General features: G+C 42.5%; 1 protein-coding gene across 1 annotated transcript in view; it reads left to right on the plus strand.

The window, feature by feature from the left end:
• The window catches only part of LOC129388357 (uncharacterized), a 57,983-nt gene extending 48,801 nt beyond the window's left edge, over window positions 1-9,182 (plus strand). The window contains exon 8 of the mRNA XM_055078489.2: window positions 8,952-9,182. The gene's annotated coding sequence lies outside the window, so the exon portion shown is untranslated. The remainder of the gene's footprint in view (window positions 1-8,951) is intronic.
• The last annotated feature ends 8,636 nt before the right edge of the window (window positions 9,183-17,818 follow it).

Here is a 17,818-nt window from a genome sequence, read left to right on the forward strand (position 1 = left end):
AGACTAGGAGCACGCTTGTACTTCCTCCTATTGCAGCGGCAGAATCTCAACTATCTCATCAAAGTTGTGGTGGGACAAGAGGCGCCAGGAGACTTTCGCCTGTAGGGCGCCGTTTCGATCCAAGAGTCCATATAAGCAATCGAAACCCGAGTTGCGGTACATCTCTACCCTTTACAAAGACCGGTGGTTTTCTTGTGGCACAGGCTCTCGCACGCCGGACCTCCCGCATACCAGTTGGACACATTACCATCTGAAGTCCCAGGTCGCTGACCAGAGTTACCTTTTCCTCCTCTGCGAAGCTATTGTTCTGAAAAACCCGTATGAAGTTTCTTTGTCGCGTCCGGCTACATTCGGGTGGACGGCAATATTCGCTTTCATGAACCATCCTCCACCTTGCAAGATTCCGCACACCGATTTGCCAACTTCGGTGTCTCTGTGCTTTGAGCTGCTGATTAATTCGCCCTCGTACTACGATCCGCTAGCCTTCTGATTAGCTCACATGGTAGGGCCACAGGCCCGGGAAAGGCGTTGGTCCGGGCTCTAATCTCAAAACAGAAAAAAGTTTTTCAACTGCGGAGCTTTCTTTCGAGAAACTCGTATGGGTTTCATTTGCAGTTTCGTGTTGCGTTGGGGTGAATGACAATTTTCCCTTTAATCTCGGCCTTGACTAAACTAAAATAAAATTTGCCCGGAGGTCAAAAAATAGTACCGCAGATACACCCTAGTTGGATTTATCAGATAATGCGTAAGCATTCCTTCCAGCCGCTCATCTTGCGCACTTATCTCTGAAATATACCAACGCGTCTGATGATGCGATGCCGACGTTTGTTAGCGTTTCTGTTGCTTTTTGTTGTTTTGTTCGTTTAAACGATTGGACAGAATCCTGCCGCGGCTCACTGTGTAGAGGATGACGCAATGTGCACGAAATATGACAATGACCAGTTGGAATCACCTAAACTCAAAACTACTCGAAATTAATTTCATTGGTCGAAGCTAATGTAAACGTACACCTAATTCTTATTCGACTTGAATCACATAATTACCATTAATTAATCCTGATTTGCCTTTATCAGTTTCTTGTTGTACAATCGAAATGATGCCAAGAGAATATTCGTGATTAGACTTAATGTAATCCTAAGTACTCTTCATTAGGCTGAATAATTGAACCTAAAGTAACTTTTATTTCCCTCACTATAGCTGCCCTCAAATAAAAACCATTGTGCTTATGTAATGTTATCGTAGTTAATCTAAATTAGGCTTCTTTACCCTTCATTATTTTCAAGGAGTCTTATTTAGACTTAATTAGTTTTCTCCTAATTAGTCTCATGCCTTTTTTATTAACTTTAATTGCTGCTAATGTATGTTCAGTTCTCACTGTATACAGTCATAATCATAAATATCAGCAGTCACACGTAATCATGAGGCATTCTCCTATATACCCCTGTAGTGGCCCATGTGCACATGTGGAGCGCATCGTCTCACCTGTCATCGATGTTCAATGTGACTGTCATCAGTCCAACAATGCTTAAGCATTAAAAGAAGTACATGATAATTCAAAGGGGAGCATGCTTTGCGGTGGTATCGAAGGAACAAAGAATGTGGTTGTGCTTCCGCAACTTCAAAGAGGAAAGTTTAACTGCAGAACAACTAGTTTATATTATCAAGATTGTGAGCCAGTAGGACAAAATGTCCCCGAGTTGGTTCGAGAAGTCTTTTTGCAGGGCCAGTACGATGACCGTTTAACCTGAGATTAAATAACTGTCTCATTGTGTCAATCTGTCTCTTTGTTTTTGCGGCACAGTGGACATTCTAGCATATAAATGGCTTCAGAGCTGGCGCTTGCACAAATGAAAATGACGCATGTAATGTTTGTGTACACCTTTAATTTGTCTGTCATTTTGAGCATGGTTGAAAGTCTTACAGCAGGAGCGAGAGGAGGTCGTTTGGTTGATAGGACGCCGAGGGCTCACATTTGCGTGCATCACTGATGCTGAAAATTGCCGACCCCAAAAGCATTAAACACACGGACGCGACGAACGCTGTCCCGTCCATGTGTGTACTTTTGAGCTCATTTAGCGCAGGAACGTAGTTGTTCGTTGTGGTATGCCAACTGGTCTAGGGACATGTTCTTCCTAATGTCGTTTATTGTATTAAACATCGAACTACGACACCTAGGAACCCTAGATACCTCAGGAAACAATTTTTTTACTCGAGCAATTGGACTACCACACTATCCAATATTACCAAGCACAGAGCCCCTTCGAAAAAAGAAGGGTTTGTTTTATTTTTCGTTCATCACTCTGGTTACGCGTATAATCATTTTTTAACCGACTCGAACAAGAAGAAGAATGTGGCAGTAACGAATTGAATGGAATATTGAGTTCTTTTCAGACTATTTTCTATTATTGATGATTTTTTACCATTGCTAAAAAATGACCTTTGCATCATTCTATTCGCATCTTTAGCAAGTTTCTGTCATTTCATTGCTCTTTACTAGGCGTCGTTCATTGAGGGTACAGTTAACCCATTAAAAACAAATAAGCAGTTCATTCGTTTAGTGAGTGTGTTGGATGAGTGAGAGCGATTGCGGCTTAAATTAGCATGGCTCCCTTAGCGACGTAGCTAGCTTCGCTATCTAACTTCTCATGTTTTATGTTTGCAGTGACAATTTCTGGTAAACTTATATCGCTCTTTTGCTGTGCAGTCAAGCTTGATCGGTCTCACCTAATATTGTCAGATACCAAAGAACTATTCGAGAAGTATTCCCATGTGTGACGATGTAATTATTCTGTTAGGAAGCCTAACCAAATAGAACAATATCCCATTGGTAAATCGACTGTCAAAAATATTCGTAAATGCTTAGTCTTTACCCAAGCCCTCTTGATATCGCCCTGTTTCAGGTGACCTGGCTTTCTCTTCTTTATTATTTCTATCTTAATTTTATGTTTTATTTCCTTTCTGTATTTTCATTCTATTCCGCTGCGAAAATAGGGTCCACCGAATTGACAAGGCCAGCTAACGCACGAATGTATTTGTGTCTGTTTTCAAACGCTACCAAACCAATCAGCAAGCAGCATTGAGGCAGAAGCTTGTACGAATAAATATACAATGTCCCTTGGAGGCACGCAAAAAGCAAATATAGTGTACAACTATTTAATTCGTTAAACACAGTTCTTTTCTCCACAACACACCCTTCGCAATATTTCAAGCTACGTAAACGTAGGGCCAGCATTGGCACTTCTACTTTGAAAGTAGGAGGGCCAGTGACAATGAATATTAGATGCTTTTGCAGTGGCTAAATTGTAATCAAGCAATGGCAGTAAAAAAAAAAACGTACCTATGATTCGTATTTATGATGGCCAAGTGTTCGTTAAAAAAACACACCCTGGCGCTACTTCTTGGCATTGTTGGGCTAGCGCTCCATGATAATAACTCGTGGCCATCCCCCTTCTAACTGATGGAGTAGTGACAAATATATTCAGTTAAATATCTTTTCTGTCTCTCTTAAGGGTCTTAGTCTTGAAGTACTTGTATACAAAGAGAATGACTTCTTAAATATATAAAGAACTCTTTTTGGCTTGTTGTCCCCGTTTTTATGGCAACAATCTACCTGTCAATTACTACTCCTTAACTCTTTCCTTACAGGGTGCAATGAAATCAGTCAATTTCATGCGCAGATTTTCGACGCTTTTTTAAACATTGCCTTTCGAATTCTTCCACTAGGAACGCCACGCACTGCATGAAATCGCAACAGCGCTTTATTTAATGGTCAGGTGTGACAACTTTGGACACATTACGGAATAAAAAACATCTTACTCCAGATATGTTATCCAAACTAGCATCCAGTTATCGTAGCACTTCCTCGCAATCAGACGACGCAAGATATGCAGTTTGGGCGACTCAGAAACGTAATCTTGAAATCGCACCACTATTGAAAACGCAGGAGCTTCTGTCTGGTGCATTAATTCTCCAATCTGACGTCCACGCTGTGTTAACGATGCCTCCTGCGGGTTCCTTTTTAGGCATCAGCGTTTCGACAGTGCACGTGCGACTTATTACGAACACTCCTGCGCATCGTGTGGAGTTTTCACCACCGTTACAACACGCAGTCAAATTTATTGCGACCTTCAGCAGGACTGCCGATTTGTTGCTTCTTGAACACCGTCTGTGGAACCGACATTATTCATTACTTCATAATAATGTGCAACATTGCACAATGATATGCAGTGCTGCACAATTAAGTACTGCACATGTACTGCACATAGCCTCTGAAAGCTCCAGCGTCACTTCAAGGCGCATGACGGGGCGGGTTGGCTCGCACTGAAAAGCTAATTAAACAGTTTTCTCAGGTATGAGGAGCCATATGCATTCTCCCCGTCCGACAACCTCTAACCTTGAGAGCCAATAGATTGCAGCGAGAACGAAACCAGGTGCTTGCTACAATGTGAAAAAGGAAATACCCCCTGCACTATAAGCGCACCGGTCTTCCATGGCACTGGCACCTAGTATTCTGGCCACTAAACTTAAATACATTTTTCCATTGCCTAAGTTAGAGAAGCTCCGAAGTATGAGCAAGGCGCATGGTTTGTATATCTAAAATGTTTATTGTTCTCGATACTTAAACTAAACATAGCCACGTTATTCCCGTCATTCATTCATGCTTTCTGAAGAAAATAGAAAAGAAAAATATTTTCGTCTTCTCTTTAGGAGAAAATTGTAGTCATTCTTGTTTCTCCACGTATTATAAGCGAATGTGACTACCGAATGACAACGACTGTGAAGGCGGCCTCAGATTGAAGATTCCCATAAAAGTTTTGGAAAACCCTAAACAATAATTTCTCATTTGATTTGATTCAAAACACGATGTGATTGGAGTACGTTTTCATGTATCCCTGTGTACGTTGCGACTAACCCGTCCCAAATAAGATATCAAAGCACCGAAAATAGGCGCATTTCTATCGGTAAGGAAAGATAAGTCGAGGCGCCGTGCTATGACTGGACCTACATTTATCGCTTAAAAGATACTGGGGCATTCTCAAAGATACTGGGGATACTGGGACATCGGGCCTCAGTTCCACACTACGGAGGAATTGTCTGCATGAGGGCGTTCCCTCCATTCGCTTTTACACAACGCGATCTGGCGTCAAACTGTGCGCAGTTGGCATTTGATTTGTTGCAAAATGTCTTCAGTGTGATTTCATTATTTGAATTTTGATAAAGTCCACAGGTTGCTTTGTGTCCACCGTGTTTTTCCGTTTAAAAGATCTGACTTTACGGTTGACATCTTTCCTGGGCTGTTGCCTAAGACTATATGACGAAAAAGTACTTGTAGATTGCTGAAGGAAAAGGTCGCAGCACCATATGTAGGGAACTTTCAATTAAAGCAGGCACTATAATGTGCACTAGATCATGGCCTCTGAGATCTTGGGCGCAACTACTTTAAGGACGACCATTTGCCACGGGCGATTTTTACTGCGAAAAATGATGCGACCCCCTAAGGTGGCAATGTTTTTGCGCAAATAAATTATCTCGTATAAGTTTAACTTTATGAAGCTGCTTCAAGGCCAATTTCGGCATCTTGTTTAATTCATTCCCCACCCCTTGTGTCCCTCTCAAGCGGGTGGCATTTATCGAGACGACGCGACGTATTTAACTGTACATTTGTAGCATTGGTGGTCACTGCGTAGTGCAGCAGAAGACGTGGAAAAACAAACCATGCTCAAGCTTTTTCAAATGTAGCGTCTTGATGCGTATTTCTGTGTCTGTAGAAATGACAGCGCAGCCAGTGTGCAACATACGCCATAATATATTTAGTACAACTTACTAACAGCTGCCGAACAAAGAATATCACTTGAGTCAACGTTGATTGCCATTTTGAAGTTGTAGGCATTAAAAAAAAAAATTGTCCGGTAAATATGTCGGCAAACAGCTCATGGGTTGTAAAAATATTCGGAGGCAGCAAAGAACAGTGAACAATGCATTGTAACGTTCTTTTTTCAGCAAACCAGGGCCCGTTTTCACACAACGTTCTCACGCTAAAAGCCGTCGTGCTAGCCAATAGGGATGTAGGACACATCATTAGCGAAGGCGATCAGGAAATGAAAAAAAAAAGCATTTACGATCGAAAAGCTCTGTCAATTCTGCCCCAGGAGCCGAACTGAAAAACATTTTCGTTCTTAGGGGCGATGCGCCATCCGCTTAACGCGTTCACTGATATCAACTTCAGCGCCAGAATTGGCTGGAATTCACTTTTTCGAACAGTTCCATTGCAAAGGCTTTCACCAATAGCTTTTACCGAAATTCAGGAAAAGCTATTGCGGTGGAATTGTCATTAAGAGAAAATTTCAGCCTTTCTCACTAGGTGAACATACTATTAGCGAATGTGGGTAGCGAATGCCAACTATAGTAAATACGGACCCAGTTTCGCCTTTGGAACCCTGGGCGCGGATCCGCAATGGGGTTACGATATTCAGGCTAGCGTCGTTCGTGTGATTGCTGCGGCAACCGCCTACGAGCGCTGCCAGAAGAAAGGTGCGCTGCACCCCTGTGAGGGTGTGTTCTTTTTTTGCGCACAACGTTTTCGCACCCAGTACTACTGCTACACTTAGAGAGCCGAATTCTCTCTATGTCACGACGCGACGATGATGTCGATGATGCTAGGACCGTCGTCTCGAGTCAATTCCGGTATTTAATTGAAATGGCGCGTGTTTTTCCTCATTTGCGCTTACTTTTTGAAATTTCATTGACGTGGGACATAATATCTCGTAAGATTTTTAAAGCTTCGAAAAAATGTCTTCGTACTGCTTTGAATGTAAGCGTCCATACTGTTGCAACAAAATAACAAAACGTGCCCCGAGGGTGTCAATCTTTCGGTTATTTTTCACTAAGCATCAAAGTTCCATCACTTTACAAAAACTGAGAAGAAATATGTATACTTCACTCACTACTTTTTGCGATTACCTTGCTCTTCCTGGGTGCAAGTAGCAGATTAGAGCGCACTAGCTCACGTCGACCTCTCTGTTTTTAAAGTCAATAATATCTCTCGGAAAATAGAATTACAGCCACGCGTTTAAATTTAGGCCTGCAATTTTCGTCATTGTTATGGAACCAAATTTCTTACAATTTGTTTCAGATCTACGCCTGGTTAAACCTATTCAAAGCAATCAAACTGTTTGGGTTTCTTATATTTATTTTGGCACTTACATTTGTTATCATCAGCCAAAACATACATGCTATATCAGAATTAAGCACTGCAGTTAATTGTGTCGCGCTGGTAAATTTTATTCCCATTGATTCTATATTTAGGACTGAATAAACATGAACACACACAAAGCCCAGGAAACCACTTTGTTTGTTACCAGTATTTTCGTAATCACACTTGCTAACGCCAATAAAGGCAAATAGCACTGGCTTCCTATAAATTCTGAAAGTGCGCTTGTTCATAACCACTACCCTACGCAATTGAGAAAAAAAAAGCTTTTTTTTTCCTTACTCAATGAAGGCATCGAGTGAGGGCAACAGATCGCTAGAATTTCAACCACAATGAAAAGTGCAATACAAAACATCGGTAAGTAAAGAACAAGCAACAACACATTAAACGAAGTTGGCAAATCCACCTAAACTAAAGGACACAACTAAAGAAGCACATTGCTGTGTCAGGTGACCGAGGAAGGCAGGAAAGAAATGCAGCGGTGACGTCCGAGTTTCGCCAAATACTCTGCCTTCGCTGCATTTCGAAACCTCTAGCTAGGCTTTAATAGAACACGGCTCATTGTTGGGCTTTCAGGGACCTGCGCTCGCATACATATTTTTGTCGCGCAACAGAGTCAAAATGCATAGCAAAGTGCACTGCAGAGGCACATTGGCAATGCATTCATCCTTTCAAAATGATTGGCTAATTCAATGCGCTGAGCAATCTATTCTATAATTGGTGGGTAATCGTTAATTATATGTATTATATGACGAATATGTGAAAAGCGCCATGCCCAGTGACACATACTGAGTGACCAAAGATGGCGTCAAAGAGGATTAGTGAAGACTGGCGTATAACCACGTCACATACTTGGTGGTACTCAGAGATGAAAGAGGGTCGTTGAAGAGCGCCCTTACACTGTGGAATATATGCTGCGACCCAAGTTGGCGTCGAAGGGGTTCGCTAAAAAGCACCACGTTCCCAGTGTTGCACGCCCAGCAACCCAAGTTGCTTTTTAACCTGGTTCTTTCAGCACAGCATCGCGATCCTATACCAATCATTGGCGCAAGTTGGACTATACCGTGGACTACGCAGTTAATCAAGTTTGCAGGACAGAAGTTACACGCGAACATGCATGCATGCATACATACATACATACATACATACATACATACATACATACATACATGCATACATACATACATACATACATACATACATACATACATACATACATACATACATACATACATACATACATACATACATACATACATACATACATACATACATACATACATACAACCATACATACATACATACATACAATCATACATACATCGGGCCACAAAACTATACGGACCACGAGATATCAGAAAACGTTCACTTCCCGAACAGGCTGCAGCAGTAGCCACTAAAATTGTATATGACAATGGTGTTCGCATAATCTAGTCGAGGCCCGAAATTAAAATACCAGGCTGCGTTGGGTGACTGCGGAGATATTCAACTTTTCTTCAAATTTCATGGTCCGTAATATTTTGTGAGCGGGTGCACATACCTGCACTAACCAATGTTTCTAATACACACCGCACCGCAAACTGGGTGAAGTTTAGCAGCATCGGTAATCGAATTAATAAGCATACAATGCACTGCGCTTCAAAGGCGGTCCTGAATTGACAGGGGACTTAGTGTCATGTTTGTGTTTGCCAAGACTGAGCTCAACTTCTTCACCATATGTGACGCGCTCTTTCTTTTGCAGGCATGTGATGGCAAGCAGTTCAGCATCAATCTAGACTACGCCCTTGCCGCATACGACGTGGACTACGACACAGAACTACCGTGCGACTCGTTCGGTTTCTTACCACAAGGCGAACGATTTGGTCGTGTCACTGCTATGCGCGAGGTATCGAATTTATTGCGGGCGAACTGCGCACCCGCCCAAAGTGGTTAGTTAATCTGGAGCGTTGGCCGCCGTGCCGCTTTTATAAAGTCATCGGAATAACTTGGTTTGTGATGTGAGTTTCATCGAGAAAGAAAACCGTCGTTTCGTCTTTCAATTGTGCTTTGAGTGTACATCTTTTTTTCTTTCAAGACTTCTTTCTCAGTTCATTTGATTCAAAATAACTTCACTTCGTTGAAAAAGTTCACTTCGTTGCGCTAGGCAACTTGATTCATTCCCTGATTTAAGAGGAAGCTTTAGCTCGCGATTTAGCTATCCATGTAAAACGGTAAAACGCTTTTCTGAGATAACCCCTGCACAGATTTTAAGAAATTGCGTCGCATTTGAGAGAGAAAGTTCTATCTAGCGACTGTTGGAAGGGGAATTTCGATTTAGGGCTTGAATATTGGTAAAAGAATTTTCAAGAATTTGCAAGTTCGAAAATGTAGAAGCACGAATTGCATAAATTAACACCTCTGCATCAAGAACGGATATGGCTATTCTGCAAACGGCATCCATTAGATGATTCAAAGCGGAGAAATTCGATATGTCAATTTAGATCTTACGTGAATTGCTTACATTGAGTACAAGGGTCCTGCAAAGCTGTATTTCCATATTACCGAATTTTTTCAGATTTATGTGTAGCATATTAATTTTGTCCACTTTACATGTGCTATCACATGCAATTCACAGAATCGTGATATCGTTTTTCCTTGCTGAGTTACAGTTGCAAACTTTATAGTTTCGCGCTTCACAAAATTTTCTATTTTTTGTAATTTTTAATGAAAAACTCACGACCTAAGTGAAACACTCGAAATCAACAGTCACTAGATTTTAAGTTTTTCTTTTTAATGCAACATATTTCGTCATATTTGGTGCAGTGGTTGCCGAGAAAAACGAATTCTCCTTTTACATGCATTTATGTCAGAGCACCCGAGCTAAAGCTTCCTCTTAAGAATATTGGAGATTTGAAAAGAATTGAAATAATTGAAAAGTTGAATGTAAAAGTGAAAATAGAGCCGCAGAAAAAGTGTACACAATCCGAAAGGTCTCACCGATTTACAGCAAAGTCGACTGCACTATTAACTGGACGAAGTAAACGCTTGTTAGTGCACTTATTTGAATAATAGTACAAGGCTAATAATGACGGGATATTTTAATTTACCCTACATAAATTGGAAAACTCTCTCGACGGACACACGGAAGTTTTGAGTGCTGAAAACCCACTGGAAATTATGATTTACCATAATTTAGGTCAACTTGTTCCAGAAAATACAAGAGAAACTTTATATTCTAAGTCACTGCTAGACCTTGTGTTCCTGAAAACACCTGTGTACTTAGATTTACGTGCACGTTAAAAAAACCCAGGTGGTCGAAATTTCCGTAGTCCACCACTACGACGTGCCTCATCATGAAAGTTGTTTTGGCACGTAAAACCCCATATTTAAGTTTTTTGAAGACTTTGTGTTCCTATCTTGCAAAATAGTTGTTAATACTGTTTCAGTCGAACCAGGAATATCAGACCCCAAAATAATATTCGTCGATATACCAATCGATATACTGAGTCGCTGACGATCACCTGGTTTTAAATGTACAAAAGACTACGCATGGACAGACAGTACAACAATAGTAGATAACTTAAGTCTATCATTCAGTGAATTTGACCTTGTGTCATCTAGTGAATCTGGAGAAGAATTGTGGCAACGTTTCAAGGAAATCGTCGAGCATTGCATAGATGAATTTATTCCCACCCGTATGAACAAAACGAAGGAGCATAGGCCATGGATAACTAGGGAAATAATATACAGAAAATGCAGAATAAAACGATTCCGCAAAAACAAACAAAACCCAGCCAAGGTGTCGAGTTTGCGTGCTCAATTAAAATTACCGCGACGGGAATCTAAGAAAAAGTACTTTAACATAACGCTTCCTGGGCTACTGAAGGCTTCGCCACAAAAGTGTTGGATGCACTTAAGGAATAAGAAAGAACAGATATACCAGATAAAAAAGCGGATCTCAAATGATCACGGAAAATACGCACATAGCAGACTGCTTCAACGTATTCTTCCAGTCAGTATTTACGAAGACGAAAACAGAGGAAGCAAACAACGAGCGCAGTGAATTGGGCGCCTGCGCAATGGGCCCACTAGAAATCACTCAGGCAGGCAAATTTCAGCAATTACTTACGCTTGATACCAAGAAAGCAAGCGGGCCAGACGGGATCCCAAGAGATTTTTTATGGCGATATGCTGAATAGAAGTCATTTTACCTAACCATAATCTTGAAAAAAATCCTTGGAAACCAGTTCACACCTCAAGATTGGCGCAGTGGTATTGTGATTCCGGTTTTTAAATCCGGAAGTCGAAGCCAAGTTAACAGCTATCGTCCCATATCACTTATTTCGCGGACCTGTAGGCTTATAGAGCATGCATTATCAAAGCATATCATTCTTTTCCTTGAAGCCAATAACTTTTTCTTGTCTTGACAACATGGTTTCCGAAGCGGATTGTGAACCATTTCGCCACTGATTCAGACGGTTCATGATTTTTATTTAGCTGTGTATGCCTGCGAACAAATTGAAGTCATCTGCATCGATTTTGCAACGACCTTTGATAAGCTACCGCATTGTAAATTGCTTTTGAAAACTCAGAACGCAAGTAATGCTCCCGACATTGTGAACTGGATTGCAGGCTATTTTAGTGGGCGTGTACAATCCGTCCGCATAGAAATCATCATGTCTCATCCACTAGAAATCTTGTCTGGGGTTCCACAAGGGTCAGTATTAGAGCCGCTATTGTTCTTGATTTACATCAATGATATTTCCAGTGCTCTGGAATCACCTGTTAAAACACAACTTTTTGCCGATGACTCTTCGCTTTATTCGACAGTGGGAGATAAAACCGACCAAAGGAAAATTAATCGATGCCTCCAAGGTTTAAATGACTGGTGCATAAAATGGGGAATGGAAATAAATTATTCGAAATCGACGTTTGCTCATATAACAAGAAAGAAAACCGCGTCTTCCTTTGACTATAAATTTCGTGACAACTATTTGTTGAACGTACGCAGCTTTAGGTACTTAGGGGTGATCATCCATTATGACTTGTGCTGGCGGCTCCAAGTGGAGAAGGTATGCTCTAGGGCTTACGGGAAACTGTTCTTTTTAGAAAAACGTTGCATCATGCAACAACGCATAGGAAGGTAATTAAGTACAAAACATTTGTTCGCCCGTTTTTGGAGTACGCCTCCCCAGTTTGGAGCCCTCACAAACTGTAGTTGCGAGATAAGCTCGAAAAAATTCACAGGACCGCTGTGACTTTTCTTTTTTCGCGTTATCGGAGAGCCGATTCTGTAACGCACGTGTTTAAATTTTGCGACTTGCAACTGCTATAAACACGACGAGAAAAACTACGAATGAAATTATTTTTCCAGATAACCTGAAATCAAATAACAATAAACAAAGAAACATATATTCGCCCCCCTCTAAAACACAGTGCGCGTTTAAACCACAGTGCAAGTGTAGAGCCTTATAAAACACGCCTTGATGGTTTTCAATAGTCGTTCCTTCCTTCGTGTATTAATACATGGAATCGCCTTCCGGACTGCACTGTGAGAGCACAAAGTGTTAAATCATTTTACACTCAACTAGAATTGTGTTACAGGCAACGGGACAATTAGGAAATGGTCATGCTTACTGGCATTCTGTGCATACTGGGTATACTTGTTCATCCTCCCTGCAATTAGTGTTTGACAATGCTGTCTAACGTAGTATTGTCGGTGCTCAAATTTATATTTTTATTTTGACAATTCCTCTCCTGTAATGGCCCTCAAGTGAGAGCTACAGTATTCTTAAATAAAACTAACTTCAGTGTGACACAAACAGCAAGAGCACCATAATTGTTGAAGCCTTTTACCGTCCTCCAAACACTGTTTGTTCAATTGAAATTTGCCGAGTGATAAACGACGTCTTGACACTATTTCCCTAATCAGTGTTATTATTGTTTGGCATTTTCAATTTTTCTTGTATTGATGAAGCACTTAGTCAGTTCCAGCCGTGCAAATGTAAACATGAGAATTATTTCACTCGTGTGTAGACTTTTCAGCAACGCCACTCGCTACAATACTCAAGTGCACTTAAGCAATGTTTGCCAATATATATAGTTGACCTCCTCCACACTGATTACTCACCTCATGTTCGGATATTACTCTTCGATGATTCTCCAATCAACCCTGGTCGTTTGCTTCAAACGCTAAACAGAAAATTTTGTCCTAGAGTACAAAATGCTATAAAAAGCCTGACTATGCAAGTAAAAACTCATATGTGTCATTGTTCACTGACTTTTTACATGAAAATTTATTACGAGCAGTAGAATAAAATTGCATAACTTTTAGAGACAGATTTGATAACTCAATTTACAGGTTTGTTCCAGTTATAGCCATAAAATATAGCAGCACGCCTAGTTGTAACAAAACACTAAAACGTCTCAATAACAAAACGAAGCGCCTACATCAAAATCCGGATAATGACAGGTTCTCGGAATCATGGAAACAATACCAATAATGTAGTCCTGAATACAAGTCCCTACATGAAAATACCGTTCAACATCTTTCCTGCCGTGATTTAGCATCAATGCCTGATGAATAATCCTCACACGTTCTGGCACATAATAAAACGAGCTTCTCATCTCGATGTAGTCCTCGCAGACTCAAACGGCGAGAGTGTCCCGTAATTTGGGTTCGAAGACTAAATGACGCATTTTCCTGGGTATTTAGGCACGGAGATGTCACTACATGCCTAAATTTAAGCGTGCTCTCTGCTGTAAGAATGTCTGTGACAGTTATTGATGAAGCGAAAGGTTATTTGGAGAAGTCAAATAAATTTTTATCTAGATGCGACCACAATAGATGTAATCACATTATTCTAAAAGAAAACACACATAGCAAGTGCTGTCCCATGCACTCCCGAAATAGTTCCCTAATTGTTCTCTGATGAAAACATTGTTAACGTTTCGGGAATAACTAAGGTCATACCAATCTTTTATTCTGATGAACCCATATCTATAACAAGTGTAATGTGCAAATTTTTCTGACATGTCCTGCACCCGCAAGTTATAAATTATTTCCGAGAGTACAACATAATTGTTATGTATCAGCACCGTTTCCGCAAGGGATATTCATGCGATGCTAAGTTGTTTCTCTCGTCTGTAGATGCCTGTAGATTGCTTCAAGTCTCTCGACCGTTTTCCTGATCATCGTCCCCTAACAAAGCCAGCAATGTCTACCATTCGCCCTCTTGTTTTGTCATGTACGAGAACGAGAGGAAGGCAAGCAACGTGCGCGCCACCTGCTCCCGCGCGCAGGAGAGGAGCGGCGAGATGCGCATGCGCTAGAAGAGGGTGGAGGAGGGCAGGTTAGTTGCGTATGCGTTTCTACTTCAGCTACGGCGTTTGAGCGTGACAGCGGGTGTCCTCTCCTGGAGGACATCTGCGCTGGGTTGGAAAGCTTGCCGACCGGAGATATCTGCTGGCTTCGTGGGCGCTGTGTACTCGGGCGACCAGTTCGCGCTGAAGCGACAGTCAGCACGAAGGGCAATATGCTCACCGCCTGCTCTCCCACTTCCTGACACCAGTGTTCTGACAGCGATTTTCCGCGTTTATGGAGTGACACGCGTTCGTGTTTGCCTGTGCACGCGTGAGAACGTGCTTCTGAATTCAGCTAGCAAGCGAATGTTTACAGAAGTTTATGTAGCTTACCTTACATCGTATAGCTAATAATTTTCTACAGCAACCAATAAGTTGCCTGGGGCATGAAACTGACTTCTTTTTCTCATTATATTGACTTACCAGATAACCTTTCACCCCGAGTCATACCTTTTACGGATGACTGCGTATTCTACCGCAATACTTCTTTGGCTGACCCGCAAACTCTGCAATCTGATCCTAATGAAAGTGTTGGGCCACCTCATCACCAAAGATGGCGTTCGACCAGATCCCGACGAGGGTGCTGCCGTGCTTCGCTTCCCTCGCCCTCAATATCAAAAACAATTCAGAAGTTTCTAGGGCCTGGCATCATACTTCCGCCGCTTTATCGGTCATTTTGCTGCCATGGCCTTGCAACTGCACAAGTTGCTGACGTCGTGTACTGCTTTTCCTTGGACAGAGGACTGCGAACTTTCTTTCCAAGCCCTCACGCAAGCATTAACCACCAACCCTGTCCTCTATCACTTCGATGAGAACGCACCAACGTGCTTGCGTACCGACGCTAGTGGCCATGGGATCGGTGCCGTCCTTCTACAGCGTGATACCACCTTACCAGAGAGAGTTGTTGCCTATGCCAGGCGCGCATTAACCGCTGCCGAAAAGAACTACTCGATCACAGAGCAGGAATGTCTCGCAGTAGTTTGGGCGATACAAAAATTTCGACCATATCTTTATGGACGCCACTTCACGGTCTTAACCGACCACCACGCCTTATGCTGGTTGTCGTCAATAAAAAATTTGTCTGGACGCCTTGTTCGCTGGGTGGTGCGCTTACAAGACTACGATTTTGATGTTGTTTACAAGTCTGGGAAAAAGCATCAAGATGCCGACGCTCTCTCTCGCTGCCCCCTGACACTATTACATTCGAGTATATCTCTTCATGCCTCGCCACTTTTAGACGAAGTCTCCACTCTCGTTATTACCTCTAGCGCTTACTGGCGCGTTATCTTCCAAATCGCGTCCCTCAGCTCGCCTCGTGTCAATCTTCTGATCCCTACTGTAACTGCATTATCTAACGCCTGTGCGAACTACTACTGCACCAAATGCCAGATTGCGTCGACAACTGCAACTATTTAAGCTCGACAACTATGTGCTGCACCGCTACATTGCCAATTCCGAAGGGCACCGCTGGGTACCTGTTCTTCCACATTCGCTGCGCACACAAATCCTTGAGGCCTTTCACGATGACACATCTGCTGGCCATTTGGGTTTCCAAAAAAACATACCACCGCGTTAAGAAGCCGTTTCTTTGGCCAGGCGTGTCTACCTTTGTGGCCAAGTACGTCGCTTCTTGCGTCCAGTGTCAAAGGCGGAAACGACCAACTTCGCGTCCTGCTGGGCTGTTACAGCCCATCCCATGTCCGGAGACACCCTTTGCCATCGTTGGGATAGACCTAGTCGGCCCTCTGCCCATAACGCCGGCAGGTCATCGATGGATCGTGACAGCTATTGACCAGCTCATACGCTACGCCGAGACCGCTCATCTACGCTCTAGTTCGGCCTCAGGCGTTGCCACCTTCTTTCTGAATGCGAATGTGCTGCGTCATGGTGCACCTCGTGTACTGTTAAGTGACCGTGGCAAGACTTTCCTGTCAACAATGATCAAAGAAGTAATCGGAGCTTGTGGCACAGTACATAACACGACATCCGCATATCACGTACAAACAAATGGCTTAACCGAGCGATTTCATCGCACAATAATGCACATGATATCAATGTATATCGGGCCAAAACACGACAACTGGGACAAACATTTATCTTTTGTGACGTTTGCTCACAACATCGCTATCCAAAGAACTACGGAGAACTCACCTTTCTACCTAGTTTACCACCCTTCAGCGACATTCACCATCGACGCCGCTTTCTTCAATGCCCCAACTAACACCACGGCCAGTATACCCGCACAGTTCGTCTCGAGACTTGAGGAATGCCGTTAACGTGCTTGCTTCAACACAGCAGTCAGTCAGCTGGATCACAAGCAACGTTACGACATCTCTCATTGTGACGTCTCCTTTCGTCCTGGAGAGGAAGTGCTCCTTTGGACGCCCATTCCTACACCCAGTTTGTCTGAGAAGTTTCAATCCCGCTTCCTTGGACCAAACATTATTAACGAAAAAATATCCCCCGTGAACTATCGCGTCACTCCCGTAGACGTTTCTTCGGACCATCGTTATCGTGGTTCGGAGATCGTTCACGTTTCGCGTCTCAAACGATTCGTTTGGCGTTACCCTTCTGGCTAACTCGCGGCCTGGCTCGCCGCTTGTGCGCGCGGGGAATTAGTGTGAGCATCGTTCATACGCTTCATATGCTCACCTGTACATAGTCATCATCACCGTTTTGGGTCCCAGTGGTGGGGCTCGCACTCGGGAGAGTAAAGAGGAGGCTGGCTGCCTAAACCTTGTCTCACAAAATATATATATATATATATATATATATATATATATATATATATATATATATATATATATAAAGCAGGAATCTTCCCCATTTTGAAAGGAATAGAAGGCTGTCCGCCCGGCCGCTCTACCACTGAAAACTCGGGGCCACCGACGAGAACGCTTTTATTCTGATATGAATGAAATTCGAAACCAAATATCACGCGACATTTCTAGTGTATTCTGAGTCAGCCAATTGCTTGCTCATTAAGCCTATGCCCCAGCCCAGCGAAGTTGCGTAAAAGGTTGTTTGCTGACTTCTTTATAATGGTTCATGGTTTGTCTCTTCAATGCAGCAAAGACTATACTCTTCGATCGAAAGTATAACTCAGAAATCGTGACCACAATTTATAGCGATACTGAAACACAAATAGTTGACGTAAACTGTTAAAACACCATTCTAGAAACGTCGCAGAGCTTGTCTCGTGTCAAAAAAGACTCAGTGTACGAGAAAGTCGCGTCTGAAGGGTCCACATACCTTCAGCGCTACTCA

The sequence above is a fragment of the Dermacentor andersoni genome, chromosome 10, assembly GCF_023375885.2.
Source record: "Dermacentor andersoni chromosome 10, qqDerAnde1_hic_scaffold, whole genome shotgun sequence".
NCBI classification, from domain to species: domain Eukaryota; kingdom Metazoa; phylum Arthropoda; class Arachnida; order Ixodida; family Ixodidae; genus Dermacentor; species Dermacentor andersoni.